The sequence below is a fragment of the Protopterus annectens genome, chromosome 13.part0, assembly GCF_019279795.1.
Source record: "Protopterus annectens isolate FY-2018-M chromosome 13.part0, PAN1.0, whole genome shotgun sequence".
NCBI lineage: Eukaryota > Metazoa > Chordata > Ceratodontiformes > Protopteridae > Protopterus > Protopterus annectens.
Genome location: NC_056747.1, coordinates 734,322,797 through 734,340,646, shown reverse-complemented (window position 1 = coordinate 734,340,646; position 17,850 = coordinate 734,322,797). Strand labels below are relative to the sequence as shown.

General features: G+C 41.8%; 1 protein-coding gene across 1 annotated transcript in view; it reads right to left on the bottom strand.

The window, feature by feature from the left end:
- Positions 1-17,850, bottom strand: part of NEK8 (NIMA related kinase 8) — an 806,012-nt gene that overhangs the window by 263,900 nt on the left and 524,262 nt on the right. The window lies entirely within an intron of this gene.

The following is a 17,850-nucleotide window of genomic DNA, read 5'->3' as shown; positions in this document are numbered from 1 at the left end:
AGAATGAAGGCGAGATGAACAACTCACATGGAATGTTATGGTAAGTACATAACATCTTTATGTGAAGTTGTTCTATCTCACCATTCATTCTTACAGATGGGTAGTGTCCCAAGCACCATCTTTCTGGGGTGGCTCACTGGAGTATGTTTTTCAGGACAGTAAACCCAAAAGAGGCCCAGTCACTTTGTAAGGAGTGATAAAGGTATGAAGTCTTGACCAAGTGGCTGCTGCACAAGTGTTGTCTATAGGAAGTCTAGCAGAAAAAGCAGATGTAGACACTGCTCTAGTAGAATGAGTCTTAATTTTGTGATGTAAGGGCATATTAGCAGCTGAATAAACAAATGTGATACAATTGGATAACCACTTAGAGTTGTTTTTGCCACTGGCATACCTTTTCTGGAATCTGAAAAAGAAATGAAAAGCTGTTCTGATTTCCTGTACTATTCTGTTTTATTCAAGTAAAATCTGCGCTGTCTATGAACATCAAGCTTGTGCAGCATATACTCTAAGTTGTTGGTGTGTTTGGGGAAGAACACTGGCAAATCTATAATCTGGTTAAGGTTAGTTTCAGTACAGACTTTGGGCAAAAAAGAGGGATTAGTTTGCAGTGAGACTTAGTCAGCATGGAAAATCAAATAAGGAGGCTTTATGGACAAGGCTTGAAGCTCTGACACTCTGCGGGCAGAAGTGATGGCTACTAAAAAGATAGTCTTCCATAACAAATATTTCAAATCGTATGAGGAAGCTGGTTCGAAAGGAGGGAGACTAATGCGTGAAAGCATAAAATTTGGATTCCATGGGGTATAAGGGGATTTCACAGGTGGTCTGAGATGAAAAATCCCTTTGAGAAAGGCTTTGGATAGTGTGTGTCACATTATGTTCGATCCTTCAAATCCAAGGTGAAAATTAGAGATAGCAGCAAGTTGAACTCGAACTGTTGGTGCTGCAGCTTCTTTACTGAAAAGCATAGTGAAGAACTCTAATATGGAGGCAATAGGGGCTTGGTAGGGATCAATGTTATTTTGAGAGGCCCGATATTGAAAATCTTTTCCATTTGCTAAGATATAGCTTCCTAGTAGAGGACTTATGAGAAGATATCAGAATCTGCTGCATTTAATTTGAAAGGTTATGGAACCTGGCTATGTTGGGAATTGGAGCAACCAAGCTGTCAGCTTCAGGGACTGAAGAGAGGGATGACGTTCCCCCGATGAGTGAGTCAGAAGATCTGGAACTGGGTCCAGAATCCAAGGGTCCTCCAATTGATGAAGTCGAAGGAAGGGGAACCAAATCTGATGAGGCCAATGAGGGGCTATTAGAATGATGGTCCTTCTCAAGCTTTTGCTTTCTGTCATACTTTGGGTATCAAGGGACTTGGTAAGAATGCATAGAGGAGACCCGGAGGCCAATTGTGTATGAGTGCGTCCCTTCGGGCTTCTCCTGGAGGGGGAATCAAGGTACAGTAGCTTCTGCATTTCCTGTTCATGTGGTTGGCAAAAGGTTGCAGCAAGGCTGGCCCCACCTGCGGAAAATTCTCTCTGCTATTTCTTTCTTGAGGGACCACTCATGAGGCAACAAAATTGCTCTGCTCAACTTGTCTGCTATCATGTTGGATTTCCGTGGGATGTGCATTGCTAACAGAAAGTGCTGGGTGGATATAGCCCACTGCCATACTCTTAGGGCTTCGTGACAAAGGGGGTAGGACCAGGTTGCTTCTTGTTTGTTCCAGTACCAGACCACTGACATGTTGTCCATCTGAATCGCAATTGTTCCCAGAGGAAGAAAAGCCTAGAAATAGTGCAATGCTAAAAGTATTGCTCTCATCTCCAGGACATTGATATGCATATGTGTCTCCTGTTCGGTCCATGTGCCTTGGGCTGTTCTTCCCTGAAAATGCCCCCTCACCCTATCAGGTAAGCATCTGTGGTCATTGTGGCCGCTGGTGGGGGTAGAACAAAAGGATGACCTATCGTAACATGAAGAGATGTCAACCACAACTGAAGATCCTGTTTGCATGTGTTTGTGATCATTATTAGATAAGACATTGGGAGCTCTTGGTAAGACCCTTGAGTGAATAACAGCCACTGCAGAATCTGCATGTGCATGCGACCCAACGGTATGGCTAATATCGCAGCTGCCATCATGCCTAACAATTTTAGTACTTCTGATGCTGGAGCCTTGTGTTTGGATATGATATTGTGGACCTGCTGATGGAGTAGTAAGACTCTTTCTGCTGGAAGTCTCAAAGTGGTGGTGGCGTCCAATTCTGCTCCGATAAAAACGGTATGTTACGATGGTGACAAGGCAGATTTTCTGAGATTACTGTAATTCCCAGATGACTGAAGAGAGAAAGATTGGTGTCCCTGGCTTGTATTAGCTGATGCCTGGTGGTGGCCATGAGGAGCCACTCGTCTAGGTACGGAAACACCTGGAATCCTAAACGTCTCAGGTGAGCCGTGACCACTGCCATACATTTGGTGAACACTCTGGGGGCTGTAGTGAGACCAAAGGGCAGGGCTCTAACTGGCAATGATTGGCTCCCAGCCAGAAGCGCAAATGATCCCTGGATGGTCTGGCCATTTTTATGTGGTAGTATGCATCCTGGAGATCTATCGAGCACATCCAATTGTCTTTCCCTAAAAAGGGAAGTATCGACTAAAGCGTGACTATCCGGAACTTCTCTTTCTTGACAGATCTGTTTAGTCTGCTGAGATCCAAAATAGGTCTCCAGTCCCCTATCTTTTCTGAAACTATGAATCTTGAGTAAGTTCCGGATCCTATCTGGTCTGCTGGGACTGGTTGGATGACTCTTTTTCTTAGCAATGTTTGGACCTCTACTGTTGCCTGTTCCCTGTAACTGGGTGGAACATCCAGGATTTTTGTTGTCAGTGGAGGGGGTGTGGCGAAAGGAATGAAATATTCTCTGGAAATTATACTTTGTACTCAGTTGTCATTGGTTATTTTGAGCCAGGTGTCTGGGTACAAAGATAAGTGACCCCCGATTGCCTCCAGAGTAGGACAGTCGGGCCTCCTTTCAGGAGCGCTGGTAGGGCTTTCCAAAGAACTGATCTCTGTTGCCCTGGTGTTGCAGACCGCCTCTGCCACGAGGGTGGCATCTTTCATTATTGCCCCCTCCTCTGACCCTGGAGGGGGGTTCACCACATGTGTCCTGAAAGGCTCCTTGGGCTTTTCAGAACCACATCTTTCCTCCCCTTGGACCCTTGGGGTAGGGTTTGGTAGGAGTGGAAAAACGGACTCCGATGGCAGAGTCTTTCCTTCCTGTTCACAACTGGTTAAAGTTTCCTTGAGTTTGGGCCAGAAAAGGGATGAGCCATCAAAAGGGGTGTTGACAAAGGATGACTTAAAGGGCTCCATGAAGGAACACAAGCACATCCAGGAGTGTCTCCTAAGAGCAATTCCTGTACCCGCTGCCCCACTCATTCCATCAGCTGCATAAGAAATGAGGTGCACGGATGAGTTCACTATGGAACTGAGGGTAGCAAGCTTGGAGGCAACTTTATCTGAAGCTCCTGCAGCTACTTTACCCTGAAGAATATCTCCAAGCTCTTAGCTCATCTATTTGCAATCTCGTAAAATGGGTGAGATAGTTCAGTGAACGCAGTGCAAAAGTCGCTGAACTGTACGCATGCTTCCCATATATATCCATGATCCTAGAATCTCTGTTAGGAGGATGGATAGAGGAAGAAGTTTCCAAAATCTCCTTATTGGTGGCTGCTGCCAGCACCATGGCATCAACTGGCACTCCCTTAGTAAGAAAAGACTTTTCCTGGGGGGGCAGAAATAAATTTATTAGGCCTCCTAGGGACAGGCTCCATGGTGTCCTGAGACTCCCATGCCCTTTGTGAGACCAGCTCCATGAGCTCATCAAAGGGCAGAGACACCCAAGAGGTGAAGGGTTGATACCCGAAAGTCTTCAGGAGAACCGACTCATCTTCAGTAGGATTGGTGGATTGCCAGTCACCCCTCTGCCTAAGGATTTCTCGTATCTCAGCAAATCAGATATCCTCAGAGGGTGACCATGGGGACCCTTCTGGTTCATCTAAGTCGGTATTGGATGTGAGAGACTCCAGCAGGGAGTCTAAGTGCTTCCTCTTACAGATTCTCTTCCTGGAAACCTCAGCAGTGGGAACCTCTGGTGAGGTCTCGGAAGAGCAGGGGCCACACAATGGGGCTTCCTGAGGCTCTGGGTCTCTCCGTTTAGAAAGGATCTGTGAAGCAGAAGTGGACACAGGTGCTTTTGGGGAAGAGGTAGACGGACCTGAAGACGTAGATGTCTTGGGAGACATAACTCTCCTCATGGCTTCGAAGGCATGTCTGCTCCAATGAGAAGGGACTGCTGGATCCGAGGAAACCATCAATCCCCCCGGCACTGGGGCAGTGGGCACCAAACCAGAGGTAGGAGTCGAGCTCATCCGAGCCGAAGCCCCGAGATGCAAAGTCGTAACCAAGGCAGTCCGACTATCCTCCCCAGAGAGTGTCGGCTCCTAGACTCCTCGATCAGAGCTGAGGAAGTCCGAGAAAATGGAACAGGCATCGGCTCCAAAGGCTCAACAATCAGCAAGTCTGACTCCTCTGGCTCCGAAGGACCAGCATGGCTTGGAGGAGGAAATTAAGTAGATGGTAATACAGTCTTTGGTTCCGAAACCCTTGGGTCGGAGCCAATAAAAATTTTGCAAACGCCGGTGCCTGTCGCAACTTCTGCACCTCACGACCCACATCTAAATCGGAAAAGCTAATCAAGGAATCGATGAATGGATAGATGGGGGCACTGATTGAAGGATCAGTGATTTAAATACCTTGGATACCAGTTCCAGGACTGAGGACCGGCTCTGAAAAGACAAGACGCTCAGCTCCCAGGGCTGTGGAGCCGACACTGAAGGTTTCTTACATTTTTTTTAAGTTCCGAAGAAGTAGAAGCCTTAGAAGACTTTGAGGATTTGCTAGACCTGTCCTGGTCACTCAAAGCTTCTTGAAAAGATGGTTTGACTAATCCACTGTCAATTAACTTTCTCTTTCTCTCCTGAAATACCCTAGAAGAGAAGGAATGACAAATGAAGCAGCTTTCCTGAAGGTGCAGTGCTCCCAAACAGTATACACAATTTACATGGGTATCAGTGACAGACATTTTCTGTCCACATTTGTACATTTCTTAAAACCTGATTTAGAATGTTTATCCTTATCCTGATCGGCCATACTGGAATATACAGTCTCAAGAAAGGGTACTGTAATAAACAAGACACATCCAAAAACTATTTCAAATAAGCCCTTTAAAAACTATGGAATAAATATACTATTAAGCGCACACACACACACACACACACACTATAACTACTTATCTAAGCACTCTGATATCTATATATCTAAATATACATCAAAAGGCTGTGACAAACTGTCACTATTCAAAGGCACACAACTACTAATTAAACTACACTAAATATAACAATGCCTATAGTAAAAAACTAGGCCAAAGAGAGCTATTATCTAATCAAGAAAAGGCACACCAAGGAATGGGATTACACACAATAAAGCTATAAGAGGTAAGTTACTCTAAAATAGAGAAATAACAAGATATTCAGATAAATTTGTAGAAAAAAGTTTTGTACTGGCCCAAGCTATGTGAGGAACCTCCAATCTATTCCAGCAGCAAACTAGATCTGAGGTAACTAGGTGCATCATGGGATAGGGACTTGGCCTCGACCTGTCTGAAGACCTTGAGCTTTGTAGTAGGCCAACTCGGAGCCAAGGATCGGCTCTGAACCCATCTGTAAGAATGAACGGCGAGATAGAATAACTTCACATACTATGTTTTGTAAAGTATTTATACATATTAAGTTACTGTTAAGCCAACTTAGACCACCCTGCATATTTTCTTTACAACAATAATGGAACTATGGCACTTTTCTTCCTAGGCCTCCACTGAAAATGAGTTCATTCTGACACAGATGGACTTTTCTGGTAAACAAATGTCAAATGAATAAATGCATCAGAGACTACTGGGAAGCAAGTAGCCATTGCAAAATTCGCATGTGATACCTTTGCTAGGGGAATAAGAATGATTGATGCTGCCATGGAGCCTAATGTTTGTAGGACTAGTCCTGCTAGTACCCTTTTGTTTTGTAGAATTTGTCTAATAACTTGTGATCTGATGCAATGAAGTCTTTCTGGAGGGAGGGAGGCAATTCCTGAAACAGTGTTTAAACGGGCTCCAATAAATTCTAATTGCTGAGCAGGTTGCAAGTTTGATTTTTTGAAATTTATGGTTATGCCTAGAGATGTACAGAGGTGAAGAGTGTAGTGTTTTGCCCATTCTAACTGACGCCTGGTGGTAGCGGTAAGGGGCAAGTCATCAAGGTAAGGAAATACTCTAAATCCTAGCAGTCTGAGATGAACTGCCATGCATTTGTTGAACACACTGGGGGCTATGGTGAGTCCAAAGGGCAGCGCTCTGAACTGGAAATGACTGGCTCCCAACCCAAAGTGCTTCCTGGAGCTTTTGTCCATTTTTATATGGTGGTAAGTGTCCTGAAGGTCTACAGAGCACATCCAATCACCTTTTTCCAAGACTAGAAGTATCAACTCTACCGAGACCATCGGAATTTTGTTTGCTGCATGGCCTTGTTGAACTGGCTGAGATCCAAGATGGGTCTCCAATCCCCCGATTTTTTTTGGCACTAAGAAGAACCTTGAGTAAAATACAGATCCTGTTTGGGCTGGTGGGACATTTTGGATAACTCTTTTGTCTAGCAGTGTTTGAATTTCTAAAGCTGCTGTTTCCCTGTAACTGGGTGGTACATCCAGGAGTTTATTCTGGGATGGTGGGGGAACTGGTAATGGTATTTTGTAACCTCTGGATATTATTCCCTGCACCCATTTGTCAGTAGTTAATATTTGCCACACAGACTGGTGCAGAGAGAGTCATCCCCTGACTGCTTGCAGAGGAGGGCAATCAGGCACCCGTTCAGGGGTGCTGGTAGGAAGTACCAGAGAAGGATTCTCTGGACCCTTGGTTTTGCAGTCCATTTCTGCCTCTGGGGTGGTGTCTTCCTTTACTTCCACCTCTACACTGGGGAAGTCTTTGCCGCATGAATCCTGGAAAGGCCCTTTGGATTTTTTTAAACTATAGTCTCCCACTTCTCTAGCTCCTGGAGTAGGGCCTCTGAGGAGTAGAGAAACATACACCTACGGCAGAAAGGGTCTTTGTCATAGATTGGCTGGTTCTGATGCCAGTGTGGCTAGGAACAGAGGACAATCCCCTCGCTGCCAGAAGCTGATCCACCAGTCTCAAAATGTCGGCTTCTGAGAGACTCTTAGTAGATCAGATCAAGACAGTCGAAGGAGACTTAGGGGGGTCTTGCTTTGAGAAAAGGACTTGGTGGCCTGTCTTTAAAAGGATCAATCGTTGGTGAGTATCTTGTCCTAGGGAGCAAAGGCAGCTGTGACTGTTTCAGCACCAAGGGTACTGTGGGTACCAAAGACGTCGCTGTCGGCTCCGATATAGTTTTGGGTGTCGAGCCAGATAGATCTTCCAGTGCCGAAGAGCTCTTCAATACCAAGGGCAGTTTAGAGACCTTCTTGGATGGTTCTGATGAACTAAGGAGCAAAGAAGATTATTTCTTGGTGGAGGAAGAAGAGGAGGATGAAGTTGTGCTAGTTTCAGTCCTACACCCAGAACTGGCCTCTTCGAAATCAGATTTGAGAAGTCACTTCAAGATAAATTTATTCTTCCCCTCAGTAAGGGTACGGGCATAGAACTTGTGACAAACTGAATAATCTTCTTGAAGATGTAGTTTCCCCAAACAGTATACACATAAGGTATGCCTGTCAGAGCTGGGCATCTTACCCTGGCACTTCTGGCACTTTTTGAAACTGGTGGTACCTTTTGAAGTTTTGACAGGGGAGAGTTGATTCTCAGCCATAACAAAAAAAAAAGAGCTGAAACATGCGCGCATACACACACACATACACACACACACACACACACACACACACACACACACACACACACACACACACACACACACACACACACACACACACACACAGAAGAGATATAGTGATGAAGATTTTTTTTTTAAACAATTAAGAAGGGATAGAAATAGAAAGAGGAAAATACCAACAATGGTAATACAAGAACACCTAAAATGATAATAAAGGAAAGAAATGTACCAACAATGGTACTTAAAGAGACTACCAACGGTAGAAAGATGAAGAGAAAAGAAACACACTCATGTGAAGCTACGAGAGTAGCGGATAGATAGAGAGAAGACTGAAGAAGAAAATTAAGAAAAAATATGTAGAGATAAGAGTTTTGATACAAATAAACTTACTCAGAATCAGCCAAGGCTCAAGAGAAGGACAAACGCATTTGACCTACGAAGCAGCAAATGAGATCTTAGGTAATTTTGACAGGAGCATTATGGGTAGTGTCTGGTTTGAGAGTTTGGAAGGCACAAGCTGGAGTAAACGGCCGAGTCAGTTCCGAGGTTCAGAACCGAGCCCACTGTAAAGGGCTGAGTGAAGACTGACAACATCAGCTCTAGTGTTTTGGTTAACTTCAAGGAAAGATTAGTTTAAAGTAGCTTAATCAACCTGAACTTACTTCTAAGGTTCAGCAACATATTTCTCTGCAAATCACTGAACAAATCAACAGTTATGGTCTTATAACAGGTGCACAACATAACTTTGGGTTTGGCTGTAGTACTTTGGCAGTCCTATAGAAAGTTACTAATACAACATAAAAATAACAAGCTAATTACTGGTGGTTCATTTATTGACATGACATGAATTTTTGCTATAAATCATGAGACTCTACTCAAAATGTTAGTGTGTTACAAAATATTAATGAAAGTTGCTTTTTGACCTGTTGTGATTTCCTGGTTACACAGTTATCTGAGCAAGAGAACCTTTCAGGTGAGTTGAGGCAACACTATTTCTGACATCAGATAAATGACTAGTGGAGCTCCTCATGTATTTATTCCTGGACCTATCCTCCAATCTTTTTAAATAATTTTTCTTTTGATTTTTCTTACCTTGATTTAACAATGTACGCATGTAATATTCTAGTTCTTAGTGTTACCAACCCACCCCAATAGTTTTCAAAGTTCCAAATGTTTTTGTATACAGTTTTTCTCCCCACTCTCTGCTAATCATCAGCCACCATCTTGGCCAACTGATTCATTCATCCCCTTTCACTGGGCTGACAGCCGGCAGAGAAAGGCCATCAGTTAGGCAGCCATTAGGGTTTTTTTTTTCTATGGCCCTAACCCCATGGTACACACTCAGTAACACACCAAGGATTTTGCATGTAGTGACCATCAAAGAAGGAGTGTCACTTGTTTCTTCAAAAGATATAAGTTTAAAGGACATTCCTGCCACAACTGAAGCTTGTGCTCATGTGGCTTTTCCAACATCCAGTGAGAATTCCATCAATGTAGTGTGTACCTCTGGCATGTGCTCCTACTCACCCCACCCCCCCTCAGGGCGGGCAAACCAATAAAGCCATGGCACTCTGTCCCCCTTCATGCCAGATCCAGTAAGTGTCTGAGCTGCTAATCAAACTATTGTCATCTGAGTCATAGTCAGGGTTTTATTTCTCTATGCCAATGGAGCAGGCAAAGAAATTTTAATTCAATGTGGTACCGGAGATCCAAAAACAAGTTAATGCTTTGTATGTGATTTTTGCTGTTATACCTGTATCTATCAAAACTCATTCAAACTGAGCATAGCCTGTTCATTTCCTTATTCATGAATTTCACCCAGGATTTTTCGGGGGGGGGGGGCAGTCATCTAGGCATCAATAAAGGTGACTTTTGCTTTTGGCAGCATTCCAGCAATAACATTTTTAATGACAAACTCCACCCCCACCCTGGTTGGGGGGTTTATAATCTGTGTCACTGTGGAGGCAGACAAAGCATTCCTCATGCAAGTGCATTTTCCATACATCATTGTTGAAGGCTACCAAAAGGCCATAGCTTGATGAGTCTACGACCTGCTCCCAAGTCCACTCATCTGCATCACTGACACTCCTCTGCAGACTGTGTCAGTGCATGACTGGGTTATACTCATCCTGCTCCTGCACACCCATTCTTCCCTGCCAAAACAGCTGATTGAACTCAAGTTGCCTGGGCCATAGTCTTATATTTATCCCTCTACCAGTGAAGCTGCCAAACAAATTGGTAACGGATACCAAAAAAACAGCTATTATGATTTTCCTACTCCTAAAAGCTACAAATTTCCCCACAGCTATTAGTATATGAAGCAAAAGAAGAAATAATTTAATAGGCCATTGAACATAAATATCTTGATTTTTACTTGGATTCTACTCTATTTAAGTTAAGAATTGAAAGAATGGTTAGCAAAGTCCTTCAACAAATAAAATTAGCTACATAATATCTAATGCACTTCATCTGTGGCTAGAATGGTATTAGCAAAAATGTACATGTTGTGGACATCATTGCATTAAATTCTTCTTTGAATACAGTACATTTTCAAACTGCTAGGCCATTTCATATTTTAGCTGACCCCAGGACCCACGATTGCTTGCTTCTGCAACAGTCAAACTTCCTTCCTGTTACAAGAGCAGCTGCATAATATCTGTGTACTTTTCAAGTTAAAATAATCAAAGAAAGCATATGCCCCTAAGTATTCATCAAATCAGAAAAAATACTTTTGATGCCTTAACCCTTCAAAGGCCACTTTTTAAGACATATGTTGGTGAGAGAGCTTTTAGTAAATTTGAGCCAGCCTGCTGGAATACTTTATTTGTGGAGGCAAGACATCAGCTAAACCTACTGATTTAAGCTGAAAGACTTTCTGTTCACAGAGAAGAGAAAGAAGTTGCTGCTTTTGACATATAGGATAAACTATTGCAATTAATAGCTTTCTTCCTGCATGTTAAAATTTATGTTAGCATGCACACATACATATTATTTTAAGTACAGACAGTAATGTCCTTCTAGCCTGCTAATATACCAAAACAGTTGTTCATGTAATACGTGTCCAGGCATCTTGCTTTAATGTAATTTTGTAGTCTATTCCATGTATTGGCCACTCCCTCAGAAAACCAATTAATACACTTTTCATTCATAAAGAATCTTCTAGACACGTTGTCTAATGATTCTCTACTTTTTGATAACCCCAAAGATTCCCAGGGGTAGTTGTCTCTAAATGCTCTATATAGCTGAATAAGATCTCCTCTTAAATATCTGTATATGACTGGGTCATCCTGCACAAGTTCAGATAGTTTAGTCTTTCAGAATAACTTACATTTTCACAGCCATGGATGCCCCTGATGTATTTCTGCTGTACTATTTAAAGTTTACTCATACTTGTTTTCTTATAAGTTTTCCATATTATTATTCCATACTCAAGTTTGGGTCTAATGTAACTAATAACAATGACTTCACTGTTTTTGATTTCCTATATTTTTTATACAACCTACAGTTCTATAACTATCATTAACCAATTGGTTGATATGATTAGAAAAACTCAAAGCTGGATCTACCCATATACCCAGTTCCCTAAACAAATCTACAGCTTCAATCTCTGTGCTGTATTAGTAACCTTTCAATTTATGTCTCCCAAATCTCATACTCTTAGTTTTTGATGTATTTATCAGCATATTAGCACTCTTGTGATAGCAATGGAACACGGAATTCAATGTAATTAACCTAGTTTGCATATAATTGAGATTTCTAATATTTGATGTAATATGTGTGTGATTATGTTTGACATAGATATTTTTATTATATGCCATTTTTGTGCATTGTGCACATTTCTTTGTTCTGCCCTCTACTGAACTTAGATCATGGCTGAAAAGAGCTTTGTGGCGAGTCCACCTACTTAATGAATGGATTAATTAATAAATAAATAAAACATACATCCATTTTTCTCACATTCTGAAAGATGGATGGAACAAAAGTCTGCAAGAGTCAATACTGCAAATTTCAGAGTTTGCAAGGCTTGCATCCTATAGCAGATATTTAAAAGCCAGCGTCTCAGAAAAGATTTATTTTGACTTGCTCAAAGTGTTATTTGCCCATAATGTCACTGAGCAATACTTACTCTAGTGTTGTGTTTAGGCTCATAAAACTGTTGATGCCTCCAGAGACTGACAGGTAGAAGAGGAAAAGGTAAAAATTGTTTTCAAAATTTGACAATGGCTGTTCTAGAATCGCTTCAGATGGAATACATACAAAGGTGGGGGTGAGGGTTTTTCTCCTTACAAAACCATATTCTAAATTTGTGGTTAATTGCATGGAATACCATATATATATATATATATATATATATATATATATATATATATGGTTCTAACATCCCCATTCCACAAACCACACACACAACACAAATATATATATATATATATATATATATATATATATATATATATATGAGGTAAAGGGTTTCATGAAGAAATGCACAAGCACTTCTGTTGACAGCTTGTACATTTCCATGGAACATAGTAGACCCAATTCAGAATACTATACTGCCATACTCAGGCTGTAAGCATAAGAAAAATTAACCATAGTAGTCCTCTACAGACTGCAGACTTTGGGTTACAACCAAGTGACTTTGGCATCTAAGGCATTGGCTCATACTGAGAAGAGGTCATGCATCTGGACACATCTCAAAGCCAATTCGTGGCACAGGTTGAAATGTACAAAGGGTAAGTATTATCCTAAAGGGAAGTAAGCAGAGGATACTTGCATAGTTGCCTCGGAGCTGAAATGATATGCCAGCATGCCTATATGTACAGTGGGTGTATGTGTGGGGTGGGAAAGATGGGGCATAATACAAAAAGAATCCTCAGAGAGCAATATGACACTGTCAGGAGCCTCAGTCTCCTCACCAGCCTAAGCATGTCTTGGAACAAATCTGGGGTAGGAAAAAACTTGTAAATGAAAAGCCCTGGGGGCAGTTGAAAAGCAAAATAAATAAATAAACAAACAGATAACTTTATGTAGCCCTGAGAAACAAATGCAGAACACAGAGTCACACAAATAAAATAACAGAGGTAATTTTTAGCAACTCAGACCACTAAAATACATAAATACTTATGTGCACATGTCCATAAGTAAAAGATGGAGATGCTATGCAGTACACACCAACCCAAGTACCAGCCAGCTTGGGCAAGGGGGTATATTTCAATTTTCAAAGAGGATACCACAGCTTCAAGAATGCAACTGAAGCTTCAAAGGGTATGTAGACTTTCTACTTTTGTAAAAAAAATAAATAAATAAACTCTCCTTTCCTGGAAAGTTGACTATGAGTGTTCTTTAGGAATTAGTGGTCCCTTTTGGCGGCTGGCAGTTTTATGTAGCCTGATACAGAGAGAAAAGTGGACATGCATATTAACATCACTAGGTTCCTTTGTTTTCTGGAAAAAATAAGAAAAAAAAAATGACACAAATGGCTGGTTCCTGATAATCTGCACCGATCTCCTACTACTATATCAACAACACTAGGATTCATGGTCTTCCACCACACATATAGCAAAATAAAAAACAAAACAAAAAAAAAATTGTTCTGCAGGGGCAAAAACACATTCCATATAAACCCTCTTCATCCCCTCATTATTATGCGTTGGGTTTTATACATTCTGAAGTCTCTTATTTCACAGTTAGTGATGTAACATAACACTGCACATAATTTAAAAGTGAAACCACAGTGTAGGAAAACCCTCTTCATCCCCTTAATATTATGTCTTAACTTAACCATTTTTAGAGTCTTATTTCTAAGTTATAATGCTGTAACATGTGATGTTCACACTTTTAAATGCAAATGCTGAATTAGAAGGAATTTGTATGTCATGTGAGACGTTTTCCTTTTAGAGTTCAGTCTGAATAAACACTCTAATACTCGAGCCCATTCATACTGTTTCAGTTACATATTTAACACTTTCACAGCCATACATATAATATATGTATGTTTTTATTTCCTGGTCGAATGGTGACTAAAGCATTGGCAGCCATTATTAGTCAGTTGCACATGTTTTGGCTTAACAGAGTGATGTTTAATATATTTAAAGGTTGTAGCTATACACAGTATATTTCAAATGGCGCTCTATGGGGCTTACAATTGGAAATAGTGGTGAACCCTGGTGATCTTGATAACAATACAGCAATTTATTTTCAGAAATATAACCTTTTAATCTGTCCATTTAATTTGGCTGGAGTGACAGAGTGAGTTTATTAGGTATGATACTTACAGGACCATGTGTATGGGTCTGCATGCTATTTCTAGCATACTGAAAACTCTTTATGGGGTAGCTGATTCCTCAAAGGAAGTTGAATCTGAAATTTGAAGTGTTCCACTTGCTGAGGGGCTTGGCTGTACTAATTTGATTGACAGTCACAACCCAGATGTGCTCAAAAACACTAGCCACTGCTAAGCATAAGTTGACCTACACTACTGTCCTTCTTTGAAGGACAATAATAAAACCCAAGTAATGTCAGTCAGGACAAAGACAAGGATGATGAAACATAACAGTATTTACTAAGTGATAGCTAATACCATCCCGTACTGAAATTCTACAGCCATCCAACAATTTAGTAATTGGGTAAAGTTCACACTAAATGAGAAACTCAGACATTGCCAACATACCACAGACATTGCCAACATACTGGCAGACAGGTTCAGTGCAAATTTCTCCCGTCCCTCCCCCCCAAAAGGAGAAATATCTATCCCACCAGAGTCTAGCCTCCCAAACATCTCAGATGCCCAGGTGAGAGCTGCTCTCTCTAAAGCAAAAAACACAGCATCAATGGGACTGGACGGTGTCCCCGGCTGTGTGCTACACGAACTCAATGAGGAACTAAACCCACACATAAGGCTGCTGTTTAATCTTAGCCTTACTACAGGATACGTACCCAAAGAATGGCGTACGGCAAATGCGGTCCCACTCCACAAAGGCGGTGCTTCTACGGACCCTGGAAATTACCGCCCCATAAGCTTGACGAGCCTCGTCTGCAAAGCTATGGCGAGGATCATAATGGAACTCATAAATAAAGACATTGGGGACCTACAGACACTGGATCCTACCCAATTTGGCTTTGTCAAGGGCAGATCCTGCCTCTTGAACTTGGTCGACTTTTTCGAAACAGTCACTAAGGCCATTGATGAGGGTAAGGCAGTTCGCTCAGCCTACCTTGACCTAGCAAAAGCGTTCGACACAATACCCCACTCGGGCATCATAGAAAAGCTCACCAGCTTAGATGTAAACCCATATGTCACAAGATGGGTTGCAAACTGGCTCAAGGACAGAACACACAGGGTTAGAGTTGCTGGTGCCATGTCAGACTCTAAGCCGGTCACGAGCGGTGTCCCACAGGGCTCAGTCCTGGGCCCCCTCTTGTTCGGCATTTATTTTTCTGAAGTGCAGGCAAACATAGGGGATTGTGGCTGACAAAATTTGCAGATGACTGCAAACTGGGCACCATAATTGACACTCCATCAGACACAGACATCCTCCAGAGAGTTCTCATAGAAATGGATAACTGGTGCCAGAGTCATGGCCTTAAGCTAAATGCCAAAAAATGTATAGTCATACCCTTTGGGAAAAACAAGGTAACCCCTAATTACCACATAGGTGGTAATCCATTAAACACGGAAGAAGTTATCAGGGACCTGGGGACCCAAGTTGACAGTAGCCTCTCTTTTGACACTCACATTGCCAAAGTGGTTAGGAAGACCTTCTACATTGCCCACCTGATCATGAAGGGATTCACATCCAGATCAGGAGAGGTCATTGTACCCCTGTACTCTTCACTTATCAGGCCAATGATTGAGTACAATGCCCCATTCGGAATGTACCTTACCCGACACCTGCAGCAGTTGGAAAGACCCCAAAAGTTCCTCACCAAAAGGATAAAGGGGCTCAAACATATGTCATACGATGCCCGACTGAAGAAACTCCAGCTCTATTCAGTCGTATACCGTCTGCTCAGAGGTGATCTGTGCCTGACATACAAGGCCATGTCCAACCCGGAATTAATGGACATGCTCCACCTCAAAAAATCCAAATCCACCAGAGCCACGAGAGCAAGAGACTTAAACCTCAACACGGATATAAATAGGACATGCTGTAGGGACAGATTCATCACCCAGAGACTCCCTACACTATGGAACAGAATCCCAGTCCATGTGAGGCAGAGCCCCTCACTGACTCTGTTCAAGAGAAATCTTGACGAGTGGATGGGAGATCATAGGTTTACCCCGGGAATCATCTCTGTGTCACTGCTGGACAGAGGCACAGCAAACTAATGGGTATAGTATTCTCATCCTAAGGGGTGGTGAAAGCCACACACACTCTGGCTAGGCTTATAAATGCCCTAGGGCAGATAGCCTAGTATGAACCTATGAACCCTCTACCCTTTCTAAATTATACCAATGAAAAAATGGACTCACCTTGCACTAGCCGAAACTTATATTCAACTCATACTACCAAGAACCTATAAGCAGTTCACTGTGACTAAACTACATCTGACCCAAGTTAAGCAGTGTCAGTGTCAGTGGTGCAACAGGTAGCTTACCCACCCTTAGTACAGAAGGCTGTGGGTTTTATTCCTATACCAGGTAGATTGACTGATGGCACTATAGTGCAGCATAAGGTGGGTGCTGCACTCCTGAGTGTGTCATCCTTCAGATGAGATGTTAAAATGAGGCCCCATCTGCTTGAATTGGTGGTAGCTCAGGTGGATGTAAAAGATCTACGGCACCTATCAAAAAGAGTTGAGGAAGTTCCCTAATGCCCTGGCCAAGTTTCCCCTAATAGTATAAATACCACCTTGGGTCTCCCCTGAAAAGAGATTACTAGCCTAGTGGGATTAACCCAGTCGAAAAAGAACAAATACATTTTTCATATGGGGGCTGGCATAACAGTTAAGGTGTTTACCTCACAGACAAGAGGTACATGTTCGATTCTCACTGAAAAAAAATGGCTAGGCTTAAAATGGGCCACAAAGGCAGCTAGCCTAGTACTTACCTATGAACCCATGAACCTGGGGTATTTTTCTGTAGTGGCTGGAGTCCATTACTATACACAGAAAATAATTGGCAAAGAGAAAGTATAAAATAAAGTGTAGATGTATCAAAAGCCAGAGAAATACATCAGAAATCAAATATAAGCGAGTTACAATACTAAAAGCCTTGAAAAAGATGCTATACCATGTGTAAAATTGTTAGGAGTTTCCAACAATCCTTTTATGATGCATATGGTACTTGTACTGGCACTGACGGTTAGTAACACAAAAATGAGCATCATGTAAAGAGACATAATACTGTTTGCCACCATCAAATATCTCTGATCTTGCAGTGAACCCTGGATTCATACCTCTCAACTGTCCAGATTTTTGCAGAATGTCCATATTTTTGCCTTTTATTTTTCGTCTGTTCCTCATAAAATGTGTGGCTTTATAGCGAATTACTCATTAAATAATGACATACATTTGAGTGTCAGGCTTCATATTCTTCAGAAAATGCATGCTAATACAAATCTTGTTATTCTAGCAATTTTCTAAAGTTATAAGAGCAGTATTTAAAATGTGTCCCTGTTTTCTATTTTTGGATCTTTGTCTCTCCATTATTTTAGGCTTTGTCCAGATTTCTTGTGCTAAGAGTTTGAGAAGTATGCCTGGAACCCAAAGAACTCAAACAGGAAGATAAAATAATATCTGGATAGCTGTTAAGAAAATTTGGGTGTCAATGTCAAATTATGCAAAGGTCATTGGGTGTCAACAGCAACTACCTACCTACCTTTCCAAAAAAATCTTAATGGCAGAAATAGTCACAAAGGCTCTAAATAAGGACAACAAAAAATGGAGAGGAAGAGCA